Below are 22,223 nucleotides of genomic sequence, written 5' to 3'. Positions count from 1 at the left end.
TATCTTCTTTTAGGTTTCTTAATAGTTGCTTCATGAAATTTGGTGCTCCTGTGTTGGGTGCATAGATATTTATAAGTGTTATTTCTTCTTGATGAAGTGTCCCTTTGATCATTATATATTGGCACTCTGTGTCTCTCTTTATCTGCCTTATCTTGAAGTCTGTTTTATCTGATATAAGTATTGTGACACCTGCTTTCTTTTGTTTCCTATTAGCTTGGAGTATTGTCTTCCACCCCTTCACTCTGAGACTGTGTTTGTCTTTGGAGCTGGGGTGTGTTTCCTGGAGGCAACAAATTATTGGATCTTGTTCTTTAATTCATTTTGCCACTGTGTGTCTTTTTATTGGAGAGTTCAATCAGTTTACATTGAGGGTGAGTATTGATGCATGAGGGCTTAATGCTGTCATTCTGTTGCTCGTTTTCCGGTTTTCCTGTGTTTCCTTTGTTTCTCGTCCTGTGTGTTTTAGCCTACCCATTGACTTCTGCAATTTCTCATGCTGGGTTTCTTAGATTTTTCCTTATTTATGTTTTGTGTCTCTCTTCTGTTTTTTAGTTTAGTGGTTACCCTGAAGTTTGTATTCAGAATCTCGTGTATAACATAGTCCATTTTCTGGTGGTGTCTTACTCCCTTAGCCTAGACTGTTTCAGTCCCTTTCCTCCTCCCCTCCTAAATTATTATTTTCATCTCTTATTCCAACTTGTGAGTTGTGGCTAGAGTGATAAGATTGTCTTTGCTTTTGTGATTTCCTTCCCTTTATCCTAATTCTATAGTTGAATATTTGCTATCCTATTCAGATTCTATTTGTCTCCCTACTCTGTGTTTTGTGACCCCTTACTCCCTTTTCTTCTTTTTTCAGGTATGAGAGCCTTCTTGAGTATTTCTTGTAGTGGAGGTCTTGTGACTATGAAGTCTCTCAGCTTTTGTTTGTCTGGAAAAGATTTAATTTCTCCCTCATATCTGAAGGATATTTTTGCTGCATAGAGTATTCTTGGCTGAAGGTTTTTATCCTTTAAGGTTTTGAATATGTCACTCCCATCTCTCCTAGCTTGTAAGGTTTCTGTAGAGAAATCTGCTGAAAGTCTGATGGGGGTTCCTTTGTAGGTTATTTTCTTCTGCCTTGCTGCCCTGAGTATTCTTTCTTTGTCCTTCATTTTTGCCATTTTTACTACTATGTGCCTTGCAGTAGGTCTTTTTACATTGACAAATCTAGGAGATCTGAAAGCTTCCTCCACACACATTTCTCTCCCAATCCCTAGATTTGGGAAGTTCTACTACTTCATTGAGCACACTTTTTTTTTTTATTGAGTTATTGATAGGTTACAATCTTGTGAAATTTCAATTGTACATTAATGTTTGTCAGTCATGTTGTAGGTGCACCACTTCACCCTTTGTGCCCACCCCCCACCCCACCTTTCCCCTGGTATCCACTAAACTGTTCTTGGTCCATAGTTTTAAATTCCTCATATGAGTGAAGTCATACACAGATTATCTTTCTCTCGCTGGCTTATTTCACTTAACATAATTCTCTCAAGGTCCATCCATGTTATTGCAAATGGAATGATTTTGTTCTGTTTTGCAGCTGAGTAGTATTCCATTGTATATACATACCACATCTTCTTTATCCATTCGTCTGTTGATGGGCACTTAGGTTCCTTCCACGTCTTGGCTATTGTAAACAGTGCTGCAATAAACATTGGGGTGCACAGGACTTTTGGGATTGCTGACTTCAGGCTCTTTGGATAAATACCCAGTAGTGGGATGGCTGGATCGTATGGTAGTTCTATTTTTAGTTTTTTGAGGAATCTCCATACTGTTTTCCATAGTGGCTGCACCAGTTTGCATTCCCACCAGCAGTGTGTGAGGGTTCCTTTTTCTCCGCAACCTCTCCAACATTTGTTGCTATTAGTTTTAGATATTTTTGTCATTCTAATGGGTGTAAGGTGATATCTTAGTGTAGTTTTGATTTGCATTTCCCTGATGATCAGCAATGATGAGCATCTTTTCATGTGGATTGAGCACACTTTCTGAGCCATTTTCCTTTTCCATGCCCTCAGGTATTCCGATGATTCTTAAGTTGTACTTTCTCATTGAGTCAGCTATTTCTCTGAGATTTTCTTCAGTTTTTTAAATTCTTAGTTCTCTTTCTTCCTCTGTCTGGAGCCATTCAGCCTGTCTATCTTCGATTATGCTAATTTACTCCTCTATGGTGTCTACACGGGCATTCAGGGAATCCATATTCTGTTTTATCTGACCCATTGTATTTTTCATCTCTAGTATTTCTGATTGATTCTTCTTTATGGTTTTAATCTCTTTTGTGAAGTAATTCCAGAACTCGGTGACTTGTTTCTCTATATTTCCCTTTACCTCCTTGAATATTTTGAGGATAGCTATTTTGAACTCCTCTTCACTTAGTTTGCCCATTTCCAAGCCCTCAGGAGCTACTTTTGTATTTTTATTGTTTTTCCTTTGGACTGGAGCTTTTATAAATTGCTGGATGGCAGAGGAGCAGTTTTTGCGCATGATGCTATTATTCGGCTGCAATTACAGCCTGTCACCACTAGATGGGGGGGGGGCGAGAGGCTTGTTTTCTGAGCCCTGCGCCTTCAGCCATGATGGCGGTGCGCAGCATGGTTTGGAGGAGGAGGGGCACTTTCACTCAGGCTGACCGTATTGTATCAGCTCTCACTTTCTGGTCTCCTGGGGCCCTGGCTTGCTGGGGTTCCCCCACATGAAAGCTTTCCCCTGTTAGAGGGTTTCCACTGCATGGGCGTGGGCGTCCTGGATGATGCCCCAACACACGGCCTCTCCTCAGCTCCTTCCTGCACCTGCGGCAGGGATCCCAGTCTCTAGGGGCAAGAGCAAAGTTCTCTCTACCCTATTCCAGCTCCTCTGAGGCTGGCTGCAGCCTCTGCACATTCTGTAGTTTGGCTGCTGTGGGTCTCTGACGATTTCTGTTATTAAGATTGTTTTTTCGGTTGGAATTCAGTTGCTCTTTTTGGTTGTACTTTGGAGGGGAGAGAGTCCCCGGTGAGCTCACACTGCCATGTTGCTGACGTCACTCCTCCTTTAATCAACATTTTTGAGGTCATGTATGTATAGATGTTATTCCAGTGTTTTCAGAGTTGTCTTTGCTTATAACTAGCAATTCCTCAATATTCAAAAGTTTTAGGGGCTGGCCTGGTGGCAGAGTGGTTAAGTTCACATTCTATGCTTTGGCAGCCTGGGGTTTGTGGGTTTGGATCCCAGGCATGGACCTAGCACCACTCATCAAGCCACACTGTGGCAGCATCCCACATAAAATAGAGGAACATTAGCACAGATGTTAGCTCAGTGACAATCTTCCTCAAGTAAAAAGAGGAAGATTGGCAACAGATGTTAATTCAGGGCCAATCTTCCTCACACACACACACACAAAACCTTTAGTTAATAATTCCTTTATTAAACTTCCTCTATTCTTATGACTATGGAGTCTCTTTCTCCTGATTGGACTCTAACTGATCATGAATTGCTTCTGGCAGTTGTCCTATTAGGTCAACCCATAAGGATGGGATTTGGGGATTGGTTTGGCCATGCCCTTGGGCTTGAAGGAAGTGCTGATCATCTAACCAATGGGAAGTAGGATACTAGTGACCCATGGTATGCAGTGGCATCATAATTCATCTATGACCTGGGATTGATTATGATGAAGGGGCAACTGTAGCACATGCCTTGAGACCAAGTGGGTGCTGCAATGAATACTAAGGCAGTGATGGTGAGTACAAGGAGCGTGGTCTGGGAAGGATTCTTTTGAGTTCACATTTTTGCTGACAAAGAGAAAATAGCAAGCTCAGCTTAAGTACCAGTATGAGAAACAGAAAATTACCATGATACCCCTCCCAAGCTCTGATTTCTTTTTTTTTTTTTCGGTTGGGAAAGATTTGCCCTGAGCTAACATCTGTTGCCAATCTTCCTCTCTCTCTTTTTTTCCTCCCCAAAGCCCCAGTAGATAGTTTTATATTCTAGTTGTAAGTCCCAAAGAAACTCCGATTTCTGTAGCTGCAGGGCTCGTATTGCTGGAAACCAAAACTTTCAACACATGGCTTGCTGAATTAAAGTTAGAGTTGAATACACAGTATTACAGTTTCTCATGTGAAAGATAGGGCATTGATTGATAAAGAGGGATTCTGAATTTTGGAATGGGGGACATCTGGTTGGTGCAGAAGAAACTGACAATCTAGAACCCTTAAGTCACTCTGAGTCTCTCTTACCAGGTGTCTGAGGAGACCAACCTTCCTCTGCTAACATCACCTGGGGCCGAGGCCTGTAAAAGAATGCCAATTCTCCACCAGAATTACCACAACAACCCATAAGTAGTATTGTTGACACAAATAAGCCATAACCAATCTATCAATTAAAATTAGGGTGAGTTTATTATGAGCCAAGTTTGAAGACTACAGCCCATTGAGGCCTTGTCCCACAAGGAAGGAAGCCCACCCAAGAAGTGGGGTGTACAGAGTGATTATATACCACCTTGGAACAAAGAGTATACATCACATATGATAGGAATGTCCCTTTTACTACTGTCATGAGATGCTTGGCTGATACAGCAGGTCAGTTGTCACAAGGTGAGCATGGCAGGTTGGTAACTAAATCTTAGTTTCCAAGAAGAGATGCTTATCTTCAAGGAAATGTTAATATGGGGGAAGCTACAACCCTATCTTTAAGGGCATCATTCTTATGTTTGGGACATTGTAAATGTTTAAAGACGAAGCATAATCCATGGTCAACAGGCCACATCAGGCTTTTTCAAATAACAAGGTCAGGACAAACTACTTTTAACCCAAATAGCTTCCTCATATACTTTAATATATCCTATTGTTTTCATGTGTTTATTTTGTTTATTTCATTTGTTTCATTTTCCCCCTTTTGATCTCTGATGTTTCAATAAAAAGCACTGATGATCAAAATATCGTCCCTTGGTGCCTGCCCTGGGTCCATCGTGTTCCTCACTGTTAGGCTTTTATCTCATTTGTTTGCGTAGTTATTCACATTGGGAGCAAATAGTTGGACAACATTTATATTAACAGAGGAAGCATTTCATAAGCTATATAATTTTTCAATTTATTTTAGATTGTTGCACATTGTACATGTGCTTTTACATGATGCCTCATGATTACATCGTTTACAAAAATAAAACAGTTATAGTAATGATGACAATTCAGTATTGTAAACAAGTTAGTTTTGAAATGAGTTCTTAGGCATAGTCTTTACCAGAAAAGAAAATTCAACTGAGGGTGTCAAAATGGTGGCATAGGAGGACTCTGAACTCACCTCCTCCCACAGACACAACAAATTTACAACTACTCTTGGAACAATTACCCCTGAGAGACAACTGAAAACTGGATAAAAACAACCCCACAACAAGGGACATGCTGACTGAGGTAGAAGAGGCAGAAATTCCTTTCTAGAGAGGAAAATGCCACATTTTAGCCACAGTGCTTGATGGCTGGGAGCAATCTTAAGGTAGAAAGCTTTTCCTGGAGGAGCGGGGGATCTGAAAATCAATGAAACTAAGAGCTGGTTCTTTGAAAAGATAAACAAAATTGACAAACCTTTAGGCTGAAATAATACCAAGCATCTTTTCTGAACACAGCAGTATGAAACTAGAAATCTACTACAGGAAGAAAAATGGAAGAGCCACAAATGTGTGGAGATTAAACAAAATGCCACTGAACCACTACTGGGTCAATGAATAAATCAAAGGAGAAATCAAAAAATACGTGGAGACAAATGAAAATAAAAATATGACATGCCAAAATTTATGGGATGCAGCAAAAGAAGACCTAAGAGGGAAATTTCTGGTAAAACAAATGAGAAAAATCACAAATAACCAATCTAACAGTGCATCTAAAGGAATTGGAAAAAGAAGAACAAAGACCCAGACCAGTAGAAGGAAGAAAATAATAAAAATCAGAGCAGAAAGAAATGAAATAGAGACTAAAAAAAAAAAGAAAAGAAAGAAAAAGTCAATGAAACTAAGAGCTGGTTCTTTGAAAAGATAAACAAAATTGACAAACTTTTAGCTAGACTTACCAAGAAAAAAAGAGAGAGCTCAAATAAATAAAATCAGAAACGAAAGAGGAGAAATTACAATGGATACCTCAGAAATACAAAAGATTATAAGAGAATACTATGAAAAGCTATACACCAACAAATTGGATAATCCAGAAGAAATGGATAAATGCTCAGAATCATACAACTTTCCAAAACTGAATCAAGAAGAAATAGAGTATTTGAATGGACCAATCACTAGTAAGGAGATCGAAACAGTAACAAGAACCTCCCCAGAAATACAAGTCCAGGACCAGATGGCTTCCCTGGAGAATTATGCCAAACATTCAAAGAAGACTGAATACCTATTCTTTTCAAACTCTTCCAAAAAATTGAAGAAGAGGGGAAGCGTCCTAACTCATTCTACAAAGCCCACATTACCCTGATGCCAAAACCAGACAAGGACAGCACAACAAAAGAAAATTACAGGCCAATATCACTGATGAACATGGATGTAAAAATTCTCAACAAAATACTAGCAAATAGAATAAAACAATACATTAAATATCTGCAAATAAATCAATGTGATACACCACATTAGAAGAATAAAAACCACAGGATCACCTCAATAGATGCAGAGAAAGCATTTGACAAGATACAGCATCCATTTATGATTAAAACTCAACATAATAAATGCCATATATGACAAACTCACAGCTAATATCATACCCAGTGGACAAAAGCTGAAAACTATCCCTCTAAGAACAGGAACCTGACAAGGATGCCCACTTTCACCACTCTTATTTAACATAGTATTGGAAGTCCTAGCCAGAGCAATCAGGCAAGAAAAAGAAATAAAAGGGATCCAAATTAGAAAGGAAGAAGTGAAATTGTCACTATTTGCAGATGACATGATTTTATATATAGAAAACCCTAAAGAATCCACCAAAAAACTTTAGAAATAATAAATGAATACATAAAGTTGAAGGATACAAAATCAACACACAAAAATCAGTTGCGGGGCCGGCCCCATGGCTGAGCGCTCGTGTGCTCCACTTGGGCAGCTGGGGTTTCGTTTGTTTGGATCCTGGGCACAGACATGGCACCTCTCATTTGGCCATGCTGAGGCAGTGTCCCACATAGTGCAACCAGAGGCACTCACAACAAGAATATACAACTATTTACTGGTGGGCTTTGGGAAGGAAAAAAAAGAAGATTGGCAACAGTTGTTAGTTCAGATGTCAATCTTTAAAAAAAAAATCAGTTGCATTTCTATACACTAACAAAGTAGCAGAAAGAGAAATTAATACAATCCCATTTACAATTGCAACAAAAAGAATAAAACACCTAGGGGTAAATTTTTTTATTGAAGTTCTGATAGTTTACAACCTTGTGAAATTTCAGTTGTATGTTATTACTTGTGAGTCACTTCACACCGCTTCATCCTTTGTGCCCACCCACCACCTGCCTTTCCCCTGGTAACCACTGATCTGTTCTCTTTGTCCATGTGTTTGTTTATTTCCCACATATGAGTGGAATCATACAGAGTTTGTCTTTCTCTATCTGGCTTATTTCACTTAACATAATACCCTAGGGGTAAATTTAACCAAAGAGGTGAAAGACCTGTACACTGAAACCTATAAAACATTGTTGAAAGAAACTGAAAAAGACACAAAGAAATGGAAAGATATTCCGTGCTCATGGATCGGAAGAACTAACATAGTTAAAATGTCCATACTTCCTAAAGCAATCTACAGATTCAGTGCAATCCCTATCAAAGTTCCAATGACATTTTTCACAGAAATAGAACAAAGAATCCTAACATTTATGTGGGATAACCAAAGACCCTGAATAGCCAAAGCAATCCTTAGAAAAAAGAACAAAGCTGGAGGTATCATACTCCCTGATTTCAAAATATACAATAAAGCTATGGTAATCAAAACAGCATGGTACTGGCATAAAAACAGGCACACAGATCAATGGAACAGAATCGAGAGCCCAGAAATAAGCCCACACATCTGCGGACAGCTAATCTTCAACAAAGGAGCCAAGACTATACAATGGAGAAAGGAAAGTCTCTTCAATAAATGGGAAAACTGAACAGCCACATACAAAAGAATGAAAGTAGACCATTATCTTATGCCATACACAAAAATTAACTCAAAATGGATTAAAGACTTGAATGTAAGACCTGAAACCATAAAACATCTAGAAGAAAATGTAAGCAGTACACTCGTTGACATCTGTTTTAGCAGCATATTTTCAAGTACCATGTCTGACCAGGCAAGGGAAACAATAGAAAAAATAAACAAATGGGACTATGTCAAACTAAGGAAACCATCGACAAAATGAAAAGACAACCTAACTGTTTAGAAGATATTTGCAAACCATCTATCTGATAAGGGGTTAATATCCAAAATATTTAAGGAACTCATACAACTCAACAACAAGAAAGCAAACAATCTAACTTTAAAAATGGGTAAAAGATCTGAACGGACATTTTTCCAAAGAAGATATACAGATGGCCAACAGGCACATGAAAATATGTTCAACATCACTAATTATTAGGGAAATGCAAATCAAAACTACAATAAGATATCACGTCATGTCCATCAGAATGGCTATAATTAACAAGACAAGAGATAACAAGTGTTGGAGAGGATGTAGAGAAAAGGGAACCCTCATATATTGCTGGTGGGCATGCAAACTGGTGCAGTCACTATGAAAAACACCATGGAGATTCCTCAAAAAAATTAAGAATAGAACTACCACAGGATCCAGCTATTCCACTGCTAGGTATGTATCCAAAGAACATGAAAACATGAATGTGTAAAGATATATGCACCCCTATATTCATTGTGGCATTATTCACAGTAGCCAAGACTTGGAAGCAACCTAGGTGGCCATCAAGTGACAAATGGATAAAGAAGATGTGGTATATATATAATGGAATACTATGCAGCCATAAGAAACTATGAAATCTGGCCATTTGTGACAACATGGATAGACCTTGAGGGTATTATGCTAAGTGAAATAAGTCAGATGGAGAAAGTCAAATACTGTATGATCTCACTCATAAATAGAAGATAAAAACAACAAACACACAGAGACGGAGATTGGTGGTTACCAGAGGGGAAGGGGAGAGAGGGGAGGGCAAATGGGGTGATTAGACATATGTGTGTGGTGATGGATGGTAATTAGTCTTTGGGTGGTGAACATGATGTAATCTACACAGAAATCAAAATATAATGATGTACACCTGAAATTTATATAACATTATAAACAAATGTTACCTCAATAAAAAATAAAAATAAATAAATTCTGTGCCAGGTAAAATAAATAAAGTAGTAAATAAGTAAATAAATGTAAATAAATAAAAAGAAAATTTGTCCAGGGTTGTAAGATCGATCGACCATCTCAAGTCACTGAGCAAGCATTACTGTAGCCTGTATGGCAGTCTTGCAATGCTGAGTAAAGGAAATAGTAATTAGTTTGAATATTATGACTAATATAAGAAATCCAAAGAGTAATAGAAATTGCAATCCTAATCGAAAAAAGGAATCAACACCTGAAGAGAGCCAATCAAACAAATCACAACTAGGTATAGGATCGTTTAAGGCATTTGCTTGCTTTTTCATGTGCTTTAGCACAGATGATACATTGGAAGATTCATCAAGTATAAAAATACAGCATTCAGTTTGAATGACTGCACATGCACCACCTTGGGAGGCTGTCATTAAGGGCTTGTTAAGTAAATTTAGTCAGAGCTGCTATATGTGATATGACATCTTCTAGCCCCAAGGAAGGGACAAATATAGCCTCTAGGTGGTCATATCAGTAGAACACTGAATGAGTCCATCTGGCCTTAAGGAGAGGAACATTGGCATCCAGGGGAACCCCAGGGTGCAGCCTCATTAGCCATCCTGGAAGTAGCCAATGACAGAGGTTTGTTCCACATAACCACTGAGTTCCATTAGAAGCCACCCAATAAATGCCTGGCCTTCAAGACCACTCTGTTCCCAATCAATCACTTTCTTTAAGTATGACAGTATTCTGAAAACGTTAAATAGAACAATTATAAAATGGGTATATCGTTTAAGCATTACAAGGTGCAAATGAGGAGATAAAATGTTGGGAATACAGGCCTGACCCAGAGTCTTGGGACAGCTTTCTACAACAGATACTGTCTTCTCATCCTGACTTGGAAATATTTGTATTGGTCAGTTGAAGTTGAGTATCAGAAGTAGGAACTGAAACCCACTCAGATGAAGAAGGCTTTTTTTTTTTTTTTTTTTGAAATGAGAAATGTGAATCCATCCTTTTGATTCTGCAGCAATGAATTGGTTAAAAGTACATAGTATGGTCCTTTCCAATGGGGTTGCAAAAAGTCTATCGGGTGTCTTTTCCAACAAATAAAAAATCTCCAGGTTGTAGTTCATGACCCTCAAGGTCTTCATCCCCCAGGAGCTCACTATGAAAAGAATGAGCTACCAACTTCTCATTTCTTTTTTCTTTCTTTTTTTTTTTTTTTTTGGTGAGGAAGATTCACCCTGAACTAATATCCATTGCCAATCTTCCCCCCCTTTTTTTTTTAAAGATTGGCCCTGGGCTAACATCTGTTGCCAATCTTTTCTTCTTCTTCTTCTTCTCCTCCTCCTCTCCAAAGCTCCCCAGTACATAGTTGTATATTCTAGTTGTAGGTCCTCCTAGTTTTGCCATGTGGGACGCTGCCTCAGCATGGCTTGATGGGTGGTGCTAGGTCCATGCCCAGGATCCGAACTGGCGAACGCCAGGGGCACCAAAGTCAAGCGCACGAACTTAGCCACTCAGCCACAGGACCAGCCTCCAATCTTCCTCTTTTTGTGCTTGAGGCAGATTAGCCCTGAGCTAACATCTATGCCAATATTCCTCTATTTTGTATGTGGGATGCATCCACAGCATGGTTGCTGAGTGGAGTAGGTCAGCACCTGGGATCTGAACCTGCAAACCCAGGCCACTAAAGCAAAGGGCACAGAACTTTAACCACTCAGTCATAGGGCTGGCCCCTACCTCTCATTTCTTTTAAGTGTCTCAATGAGACCCTGACAATAATGTAAGATGCTTCCTTTAAGCAAAGTTGGTTCATACATTCCTACATCTAATTGCATAGGCCATCTAGTTATTATCTGTAAAGAGGACAGCCGATGTTTACCAAAGGGTGTGGATCTAAGATTGAGGAGCACTAGTGGAAGAGCTTTTGGCCATGAGAGATTAAAGACTTGTGAAAGCTTTGCCAATTGAGTTTGGATTGTGCCACTAGTTAAAATGTTGCATTATTGGCCAAACGTCAGAAATAGATTTAATTATTTGTCCAGTGAAATGAGTCCCCCAGTTACTGTGTAACTCAGTAGTACTTCCTCAAACAGGAATTAACCTTTCCAATAATTTACCTAAAGCCATCCTTCTTCTGCAAGAAAAGTCCTCAACCCAATGTGAGAACATAGACAAATCATTACTAGATACATTTATCCTCGCAATGGTGGCATTTGAACAAAGCCCAACTGCCATACCTCAAAGGGTCCCTTAGGAAGGGGAAAGTGGCCTTGTGACCCATGAAATGGTTTCCCTAGATTATATTTTGGGCATATAGCACAACGAGTATAGGCTTTATGACCCATGTGGGAGAAAGTTTCCAAAAGTATTGTTTTCTCCATAAAATCACCTTTTCAGGTGCCCAATGGGTTAACTGATACATATGCTGGAGCAGTGGCAATTGTGCTCCAATAGGCACTATGTTTTTTGTTTTTGTTTGTTTTATTGGGACTAAACCACATCTGCATGGTGGTGTCAAAAATTCCCCCTTTTTGTTGCCATATTTGTTTTTCTTCTTCCATGGCAATTTCTTGAGCCTACAGAAGGAAATCTTTTACTGGGTTATTGGAGTTAATAGAAAGTAGCAGGCATTCTCAAGGTTGGACAGCATATCCAGCTTGATAATGTCCTTGCTCATCCTTTAAGTAAGACCCATCTGTAAACAAAATTACATAATAGAATGCAGTTGTGGTTTTTTCCTCTTGTGGTGCTGGAAGCAAGGTAGTAGGATTAAGACAGTGACTGATACTTACCCTAGCAATATAACCTAAGAAGGTTTATCACCATTTACATGACAATGCTTCCCATGCAATTTAGCATACCAAACAATCCTAATTAGTTTAGTATCTCCCTCTCTATAGAAAGAGAGAACAAATTTCTTTTAAAAGTCCCAGGTGCCCTCTGAAAATTCTCAAAGAATAAAAATTTATTTTCATGTCAAAAGAAAGACTTCATTTAGAACTTGAATTTTGGGGGAAGCTTGTCAAAAATATCAAAAAGTTTTAAAACACTTGGTTAAACAAGATTAAGTGTTTGCTGATCTTGTGTCACTGTGAAACAATGGTTGCTGTGAAATAATACTTGATTATCCATTTAACCAAAGTGACAAAAGACGATGTTAAAGGCAAACATACACACAACTATGTGCCAGGGGGCTTTGGGGAGAAAAAGGAAAAACAAAATCTTTAGGAGAAAAAAAGACAGACATACAGAGTTAAACATTAAAAAATAACCCTTAATTCTCTAAATAGAGAGATTTCAGCCTTTTAGAATATAGGAAATTATTTTGAAAAAACACAGAATTTCTGTCTTTAGGTAGATTTACTCAAAGATAAAGAAAAATCTTTTATAATCTCATCATCAAGAGCAGACTAAAAGTCCAGGAAAAGTATCCTTTTGAGAGAAAGAACCAAGTTTTAATTTATGTTACCAGCTTAGTTTTGATATTAAAACTTATTCACTTAATTAAATCCATTTTAATCTTAGCCAAGTTGACCATGCATAAAACTCTTTCCTCAGGGTTCCTCTTCCACAAACCTTCTAACTTTCTTTTCACATTCAGAATTTATCTCATTCCTTCTTTCTTGGCTAGTACTTTAGGACAAATTTATCTTTCTTAACAAAACAAAAACATCTGTATTCTCTAAATCTTCTTTACTGAAAATATGCATCTTACTTTCCTTAATTTTTAGTAGCTTTAATCACATATATTAGAATTTTAACTTTTAGAAACCTCTCAAGTGAAAACTAATAAGCAAGTATGAACTGTCTTTTACATTAGCATCCTGTGGCTTGGCAAGTTTATAAATACTTTTCATAATTTCTAGCAAGATGCTATTTCATAATACAATTTTTAAATAAAATAAAGACACATTTGCTAGTAGACCCAAAGATCTTTTGGTTTCTCTGTAATAAGAAGCCAAAAATAGATGAATTTATATTTAGTAATTAATGTCTAATATTTTATCTAACTTAGAAATGATCTAGATATTCAATGAATTCTCTATCATTTCATTTAACTGAGCAAAACTTCAAAGTTTTAAGTTACCAAGAGATTGTGGAAGTTATTTTATTTATTTTTTAATTTTTTTGTTGAGGAAGATTGGCCCTGAGCAAACATCTGTGCCCATCTTCCTCTATTTTGTATGTGGGACACTGCTATAGCATGGCTTGATAGGTGGTATGTAGGTCTGTGCCTGGGATCCAAACCTGTGAACCCTGGGCCACCAAAGCGGAGCACATGAACTTAACCACTATGCCACCAGGCTGGCTCCGATGGCATGCATATTTAAAATAACTTCCCCACGGGGCCAGCCTAGTGGCCATATTTCACACAGGCATCTTACCACTGGATGTCCTGGCCAACAAGTAGCCCATCTTCACATTCATCATCAACTACCAGGCCATTACCTAAAAACTGTCCCCTTTAGGGTAAAGAACTCTAGGGATCTCTTGCCTCACAGACACTCCAAACATAAATCAAAGGCCTTGCCATTCCACCTACTCCAGCAGTAATGATCACATTGACAACAACCTCCAGAAGGCCTTTCCAAGGCCATTCCAAGCCCTTGTCAGGATCCTGCTTATGCCCTCAGGAGTTACACACGCCACTGACAATAACAAAGGCACACGTTCATCACAAGCATCACACGAGACCAACAATCTCCCTGAAAAAGGGAGTCCTTCAGTGCGAGTCACCAGCACTGTGTAGACAGAGTCCTCAGGGCCCAAACTTGGTCAGGTCCATACCTTAAGTAGTGAGAGGAGGGAACAAGGCCGCCCTGAATGCTCAGACTACTCATGATTCCCTCCAGGGAATGGAAGAGCACACAGGTCTACATCACTGGGCATGTTGGACACTGAGTGGACCTGCCAGATGGTAGAGGTGAAATGGCTTCTGTCACAGAAAGTGGCAGTGATATAAGTCTGCTAAGGGCCCTGAGGTCGGAAAGTACAACACAGCTCCTTAAAGGTTCCCACATACTTGGAACTTTTGAGGACTCTCTCTACTATGGATATTTGGATATATGAGGTTTAACTGAGGTAGAAGGCTCCCTCAGAAAGCTTCTCCTCCAGTGTTCCTTTTCTCTTTCTTCTCCTCCCCAAACCCCCCAGTACACACGTGTATAATCTAGTTGTAGCTCTTACTGATTGTGCTATGTGGGACGCTGCCTCAACATAGCCTGTTGGACGGTGCCATGTCCTCCCCCAGGATCTGAATAAGGTCACATTTGTGGCTAAAGGACTTCCCACATTCCCTACACTCACAAAGCCTTTCTCCAGTGTGAACTCGCTGATGTTTTACGACACTGGAGTTGCAGGTAAAGAACTTCCACGTTCGGTACATGCATATGGCCTTTCTCCAGTGTGAATTCGCCGTTGCTAAACTCGTCTGTATTTGCAAGCGAAGGCTTCTCTATAGCAGACACTCTGATGTCGAGTAAGAGTGTGCTTGTGGCTGGCAGCTTTCCCACATTCACCCCACGTTCCACTGTGACAGGCCTCCCTGACTCAAGGCTGCTGTGTGGCTTCCCACCAAAGGGACTGGCCTGGTGCTGCAGAAGACCTGAGGTGGGCCGGGATGTCCTCCCCAACTTCCCCAGAGGTCAAAGGCTTCCCCGACATGTGGATTCTGTAGTTCTTCACAAACGCAGTCCTCTCACATCCTGTTTCAAGGGGTGCTCTGCCCTGCCCTGCTTTTGGTGCTGGTAAAAGTTAGTACATGTTCCACCCAAGCAGAGTTTCCACCCAGGGTATGTTGTTTGGTGCTAAGCCAGTTGCAGAAGGTCTTTCAAGACTAGCACAGGCCTCTCACCCAGGTGAGTCTTCCCAGTCAATGGACCTGCCTTGGAAGTCCTGCCTTTTGACTCTGCTTCTACAGAAGAGCTGCTCAGAAGCTGTCTCCTCATGCTCCGTTCCATGCCAACAACCTGAAAGCAGAGAAAAGCTGAGGAAATGTAGGCTGACGGTGGTGGGAGCGGGAAGCCCCATCACAAAGTTGTGTCAGATACAAGGAATGAGTCCACTGGATTGTTCTGAGAACAAGGGAGCTGGGGGCAAGCTGAGGAAGGGGTTGCTTGGCCATACCAAGCCTCTGAAGATCAGAGAATAGGGGACACCTCACCAGACAAAGGACACAAGGATGGTACAGCATAAGGAAGAGAGTCAGAGTCTCCAACAAAAACCTAAAGGAAGATCTTGGAAGAACAGCCCATGGTCCACTTAAGTACAGCAGTGACCATGATGAGGCTAGCAATTCCTGGCACAGGCAGGTGTCAGGAAATGTCAGCTACAGGCAGGAAGTAGAATCTGGGGCACACAGGTGCCATGGATATGGACATGGTCATCTGGGCAGGCAGAGGGCAAGCAAGGGGAGACCCATTATTCTGACTACAAGACTCCTGACTCTTGGATCCTTCCACACACATGGTGAGGCAGCAGGTGACAGGGCTGCTGGGGGAATGCACTGCTCAGGCCAGTGCACAGCTCAGTGCTGGCATCCACAGTGCAAGTGCTAGGAAGGTGGGGGAGTTAGCAGAGTCCACGATCCAGCTGTGGAAAGGACAGAGCTGCCTCTAGGGGAAAGAGGACAGACAGCAGCTTAGGACACTGGCAGGGATATGAGGGCCTTACACAGGGATGCTGTAAGCGCCAAGTTCTCCAGCACGGCATCACAGCACAGGAGCCTCCGAGCCTCATCAAGGAGCCCTCATTTCCCCTGGAGAAGATGGCCATGTTCTCAGAGGTCACACAGCCCTGCCATGATGGAGACAGATCACTGCATGATCAGCCCTTTACTAGGACTCCACATTCATCCCTCCACACAGCCATCCCCTGCTCACTCTCCTCCTACACATCTATACAGCAGACACCAGGCCCTGGGCCCAGTGGTCCCTGCTCTCTCCTCATGGTTCCATTGATCACTGTGTCAGCACACAGCAACAACAGGCACAGGGGCAGAGGGGGCAGATACGTGATATATAAGCTGGAGGCCTGGCAAGGAGGGCCACCTTCCTTTCAGGCAATTCCCCTGGGTTGATCCAGATTGTGTTTACAAGACACACCCAAATAACGGCTTAACCATCACCCCTCTGTCCTCAATGCCAGGACCCTGAGGATATCAGTTCTCACTCCCTCTCCACATACACATCACTCTCTCTCCCACACCTCCCTCACACAGCTGCATCGACAAAGCCACTTCCACCTCCCTGCCTCACACTGAGGCTTCTCCCTGGGCTCCTCACATGTTATTCAGCACAAGACATTCGAGAATCTGTAGCAAATTCAAACATGATCCAGTACTACCCAGACACCTGATGCTCCCAATCACCAAAGGCAGCTCTGAATCCTGCTATGCAGGTCTCCTGCCTGCCTGGCTTCCTTGCTTCAGCCGCAGCTGCCCAGAACCACCACGGCTGCCTTCCACTTGTGCTGCACTCATGTCCCTCACCAGTCGCAGCCTTCCCCTCTCCTCCTAACCTTCATTCAAAGCCCAGCCTCAACAGTCCTCCACCTCAGGCCCACTGACTCTCCCCGATGACCAACTGTGCCTCTGAGCTAATCCGCCAGCCTGAATGCAACACCCCAGACACACTAAGGCCTCGACAAAATCCTGGAGAGCCCAGAGAGTGGTGACTAAACAGGAGTCCTGACCTCACTGTCATCTGGCCTCAGTGACCCCTGTGCCTCCACATCTGATCATCTGCACTCATCCTTCAGAAGCCTGCCAAATCACCCTCTCTCCCACTGTTCCCATGGTCACATCTCCTAATCTGTCTTGTGACACCACTCACCCAGAAGCCCAAGCAAGAGATCCAGTTCTCAGCCCCTACACTCCCCTTCCAGGGCTACTATTAGCATGACCAGGTTTCCCTTGATAAATGTGACCCAAGGCTCCACCCTAGTCCACAAACTGTCCAGCAGCTTTTGGAGAGGTCTCCATCCTGAACCCCTCCCCAGATTTCCAGACCTGTGTGTCCAGCTGCCCACTTCAGCCTCCACTAATTGTTCCCTGAAACACCTCAGACTCTTAACATGGCCAAAATCAAAACTCCTGGTATCCCCAGTGAAAATTACTCCTATTATCAACTGCCACATCTCAGTTGATGGCCCTTCCATTCTTCAGCTTCTAAACCCAAAAACCTTGCAGTCATCCCTGACTACCTTTCTCCCCTCATGCGCAAAATCAGAAAACCCAAGCTGATCTACTAAAAAGAACAGATCCAGCCTCCAACCATTTCCAGCAGCTCAATGGCCACGGCATGGTCCACGCCATCAGCACTCACCGGGACTCCTGCAGCAGCGTCCTCCCTGTATTCCCGTCTCCTCCCTCATACACACACAGGCCTCTTGCTTTCCAGCTGCAGCACAGGGAGCTGGAGGAGAGCTGGGTCTGATCACCACCCTCCTCTGCTCCAAATCGCTCATTGCTTCATCACCTCCAGAATAGACACCTGACTCTCAGGGAGCCATTCCAGACCTGCCTCTTTGCTCTCACTTCCCTCAGGAATGAAGAGACATGCGCTTCCCTGAGCACTTCCAGCTTAGCCCCACCTCCAACCTTCGCACTTACTGGTACCTAGGTTTGGTGCAACCTTCCTCACCTCATTCTATTGATTGCCCACAACAGGAACCATTCCATGTAAACTGCGGCCTGCGCTTACCACCCTGGGCTTGGGGTCTGCTCTGGGTCCCCATGCCTAAGTGCTGGAAAATGGCCGGGAAAACTTCCAGGACACCACAGTCCCAGAAACCACATGGGTGAGGTCAGAACTTGGAAGGTTCGGGAACACCCTCCACTCACCTGCGCAGGGTCCATAAGAGCTTCTGTAGTCATGTGACTCTGTGGGATGAGGGAGTTCTTGAGAGGCTGCAACCGTGGTCGGCCGCATCCTGCAGCCACTGCCCAGTCCTGGCGCCAGGCGACCTCGGAACGACTGCGTCCTTGGTCCTCAGCGCTCACTCTCATCCGCTGTGGGGCCTCCTCAAGGACTCAGCCACCTCCCACCTGTTCTCCTCTGAGCGCCATTTGAGAAACCACATCCCTGACTCAGCTCCATCGTCTCCCTCTACTGTTCACAATCCTCCATGACCCACAGCACCTTGAGAAGAAAAGTACAACCCTCCGCTGCCAGTCAGACGTGAGGCCCAACTCTCCGACCCCTGCAGACACAGCCCTGTCGGCTCCGGGGCTCTCGGACCGCCGCCCCTCCCCTGCCGGTCCAGGCGGGACCCCTCCTCACACCGTCCCCTCCGCCGGGCCCCGCTGCCCCTCAGCCCGGAACCCTCGCCCGCAGCCCAGCCCCCGCTGGCAGCCACAGGCCCCATTAATGCCGGGACCGCAAGCCAAAGAGTCGAAAGAAAGATTTCTTGGACTCTGAAGGTCTGGTAGTAGTGCTCCTTTATTTAGAGAACAGTATGGAATAGCATGGGGACAGGACCCATGGGCAGTAAAGAGCTGCTGCCCCAAGTTGAGGGTTAGAGCTAAATTTATAAGGCACGGGTACGTGACTTATTTTTACTGGAAAAAGAAAAGATGATGTAAAAAGTCATTAAATGATTTCAATGCAGATGGGTCTGGTTATTGTGCGGTCGTATAACTTTACATACAAATCTGGTCATATAGATCGGCATGTAGGTGAGGATGCCCTGGGCTTCTCTCCCTGGGGCAGCCCTAATTCATACCATAAAAATGCACCGGGTCATATAGATCAGCATGTAGGCCAGATCACCTTGGGCTTCTCTACCTGGGGCAGCCTTAATCTACATCACCACGAGCGCCTCCCCGGGGCCTGGGCTGCAGGCCCGGGAGCAGCGCCCGCCCGAGGGCTGGAGCTCGGGCTGCGCTGCGGGCGGGGCGGGCCGGAGCCGAGCGCTCACCTGAGCCGGCTCCCTCCGCGCGGCCGCCGCCATCGGCCTCGGGGGCGGAGCGGAGCCGGGAGCGGCGGGAGACGAGGCGCCGGGCGGGGGTCCTCGAGAGGCGTCGCCGAGCCTCAGAGCCGCCCTGGTCCCTGGCGACGGCGCCTCCGCCCGCGCCCGCTCGTCCGTCCCCTCAGCCTCTACTGGCGCTTCCCAGCTTGCGCACTAACAGGCCTGAGAAGAGCCAAAACGACCGTCCTAGATGACGCCGGAAGTCCCGCCCCGACTGCTGGTGTTCGTGCAGAAATGACTGTTTTCTTAGCCTTCATTGGTCAGTGAGGCGGATTTCTTCGCGGTGATTTTTGGGTAATGTAGTTCCCGCAGATCCACAGTCCACGGATAATGGCGTCCAATGTAACCGTGGGAAGAAAAGGATCAGCTGTCCTGCTATGTGCCCTGGGAAATGGCGTCCCAGATCCTAGGGCAGAGAAGGGACTTCGTTTCTTTCTTACTTTTTTTTGGGGGGGGGGGCGGGGCGGGAAGACTAGCACTGAGCTAACTGCTACCAATCCTCCTCTTTTTGCTGAGGATGACTGGCCCTGAGCTAAGATCTATGCCCCTCTTCCTCTACTTTATATGTGGGACGCCTGCCACATCATGGCTTGCCAAGCGGTGCCATGTCCGCACTCGGCATCCGAGCCAGGGAACCTGGGCCGCCAAAGCAGAAGGTGCACACTTAACTGCTGGGCCACCAGGCTGGTGAGGACTTCGTTTCTTAAAGGGCCCCTATTCAGATTTCTGGGGAGTAGCGTCAGTAACTGATCACCCAGGTGTTTGTAGACATTATTTCGGAGTCCTTGTAGCTCAGTATGGTCCCAGAAGCCTAAAATATTATCTCAGATGCTCGCAAAGGGTACAGATCCAAATGTACCTATCATTCCACAGTCATTTAGATACAAAGTGGGTCCGTGGAAGCAGAAATAAGTGAACATTGTCATCTTACAATTCGAATGCTTAAACCCAGAAGCTTTAGAGACAGTTTTGTAGGTCTGTGTATGTTTGGCCAGGGACAAAGGAAAAATACTCCAGATGGGACCATGACAAGCCATCCTTTCAACATCTTCACCTGACATCTGCTCTTCATTTCATCACAATCTTAAATCAGCCACCAGATGGCTCCAAAAACTGCTCTTGCCATGACTTCCATGGTGAACATCTAATGTCCACTTTCGATTTACCATCTTACTGGACATTCTAGCAGCTGTAGGGGAGAAAAACTTCTCCTCTATGCTCTTAGGATCTCTGGCTGGGCCTAAGATTGAAACTGACGTAAGACAGATTAACAGGAGAGGAGCATACACATTTTATTAAATGTTTCCATGTACATGGGGGTCTTCTCAAGAGAAAGAAGACCTGAAGAAGTGACCAGAGCAAAAAGCTTTTATACCTTTTAGACAAAGAATCAATAAATTTGTGAAGAATGGACAAGACAATGGAGTTTGGGTAGAGGTAGTCCGTGGTAAAGAAGTGCTGAGGAAGATAGGGGCTAGTTTCACGAGGTTTGTTGGTCTGGTTGCTCAGCCCCCAGTTTTCCCACCACCCTCACCTGTCTCTGCTGATTAAGAATGTCTTCCTTCTGGTACAGGGAGGGTACCTTTGACATGGAAGTTTTATCTCCTGCTCTCAGGAAGAAAAAGGAAGGTCAGAGCATCCTTCTTGCAACTGCTCTGTCTTAAGTGCCTTCATTTCAAAATAATCAATGTGCCAAAGAGGCACCTTTATCTGGTGACTTGTTCTGGTTTCCTTCAGAGCAGCCAGGTAAGTGGGCTGCTCATCTTTGTTGTTTGGGACACTCTCATCTCTGGCTCCTGACAACCAGAAGCTTCTCCTTTCATTCCTACCTTTCCCGATGCTCCTCCACAGCACAGTTTGCCAGCTCAGGCTCCTCTGCCTGGGTGGTAAAATTTTGAAGTGCATCTGTAGGTTGACCATGGGTCCTACAGCGTCTATTATCACTACCTTTTTTTTTTTTTTTAAGTAACCACTTGGTGATCTTGTCCATTTCTAAGGCATTAATTATGAACTCTATGCTTATAAACCCCAGATTTCATCTCCATCCAGAATGAGCTCTACAAACTATCTAGTTAGTTGTGTGACTTGGATGCCTTGTAGAAACAACATATTAAAAAGTGTCCAATCCTAGGGGCCAGCCCTGTGGCTGAGTGGTTAAGTTCTCAGGCTCCGCTGCAGGCGGCCCAGGGTTTTGTTGGGCACAGACATGGTACCGCTCATCGAGCCACGCTGAGGCGGCATCCCACATGCCACAACTAGAAGGACCCACAACTAAGAATATACAACTATGTACCTGAGGGCCTTGGGGAGAAAAAGGAAAAAAATAAAATCTTTAAAAAAAAAAAAAAAGGCACCAACAAGCCCTTTTGGCCCAGCAAAACTTGTTTAACAGATATTTCCATTTCTATCTCCATGTAAATTGTCTTCCTCCCCTCTGAAATCCCAAGCCACTACCCCCAACATCCTCCTTTGCCTTTAACTGAAGATAATATTTAATCTGGCAGCTCAGCCATTTTGTTGAGTTGCTCAGAATTCCTGGGTTTCTCTCATGTATCTGATGAGGATTTTAGGCTGGTTAATTTTAAAACTGCAGATGAGAGGCAGGCTCCGAGGACTGGAATTTGCTTGCCCTTGAGAGACATTTGCATTTGTGAAGGAAGGGAGATGACCTTGTCTCTAGAAACTCTTAATGGGGAAGGCAATAACTTGGGTTGGTTGCTGTCTGGCAATCTCATGTAACTGATTTGGGGTGGTGGCTTATGACCTTTACTTAATCCGATTTGATTCTTGTTTAAAAGTCATGGGATCACCCAATGACCAGACCCCACCTGCACTGATACCATTTTAACTTTTTTACATGTTCTTTCCTTTGTCTTGTAAAGAGATGGCTCACAAACCTATGCCTTAAAATT

At 43.4% G+C, this 22,223-nt stretch overlaps 1 long non-coding RNA gene across 1 annotated transcript; it reads right to left on the bottom strand.

Moving 5' to 3' along the window:
• Window positions 1-15,188: 15,188 nt before the first annotated feature.
• Window positions 15,189-18,482, bottom strand: LOC138915969 (uncharacterized). Its single transcript, XR_011422521.1, has 3 exons — window positions 18,185-18,482; window positions 16,015-16,137; window positions 15,189-15,311 (listed from the first exon to the last, which is right to left on the bottom strand). It is a non-coding gene; the product is annotated as an uncharacterized lncRNA (long non-coding RNA).
• Between the last annotated feature and the right edge of the window lie 3,741 nt (window positions 18,483-22,223).

The sequence above is a fragment of the Equus caballus genome, chromosome 10 (genome assembly GCF_041296265.1).
Source record: "Equus caballus isolate H_3958 breed thoroughbred chromosome 10, TB-T2T, whole genome shotgun sequence".
Taxonomy (NCBI): domain Eukaryota; kingdom Metazoa; phylum Chordata; class Mammalia; order Perissodactyla; family Equidae; genus Equus; species Equus caballus.
The sequence above is the reverse complement of the archived record's forward strand: the minus strand, read 5'-3'. Positions and strand labels throughout refer to the sequence as shown.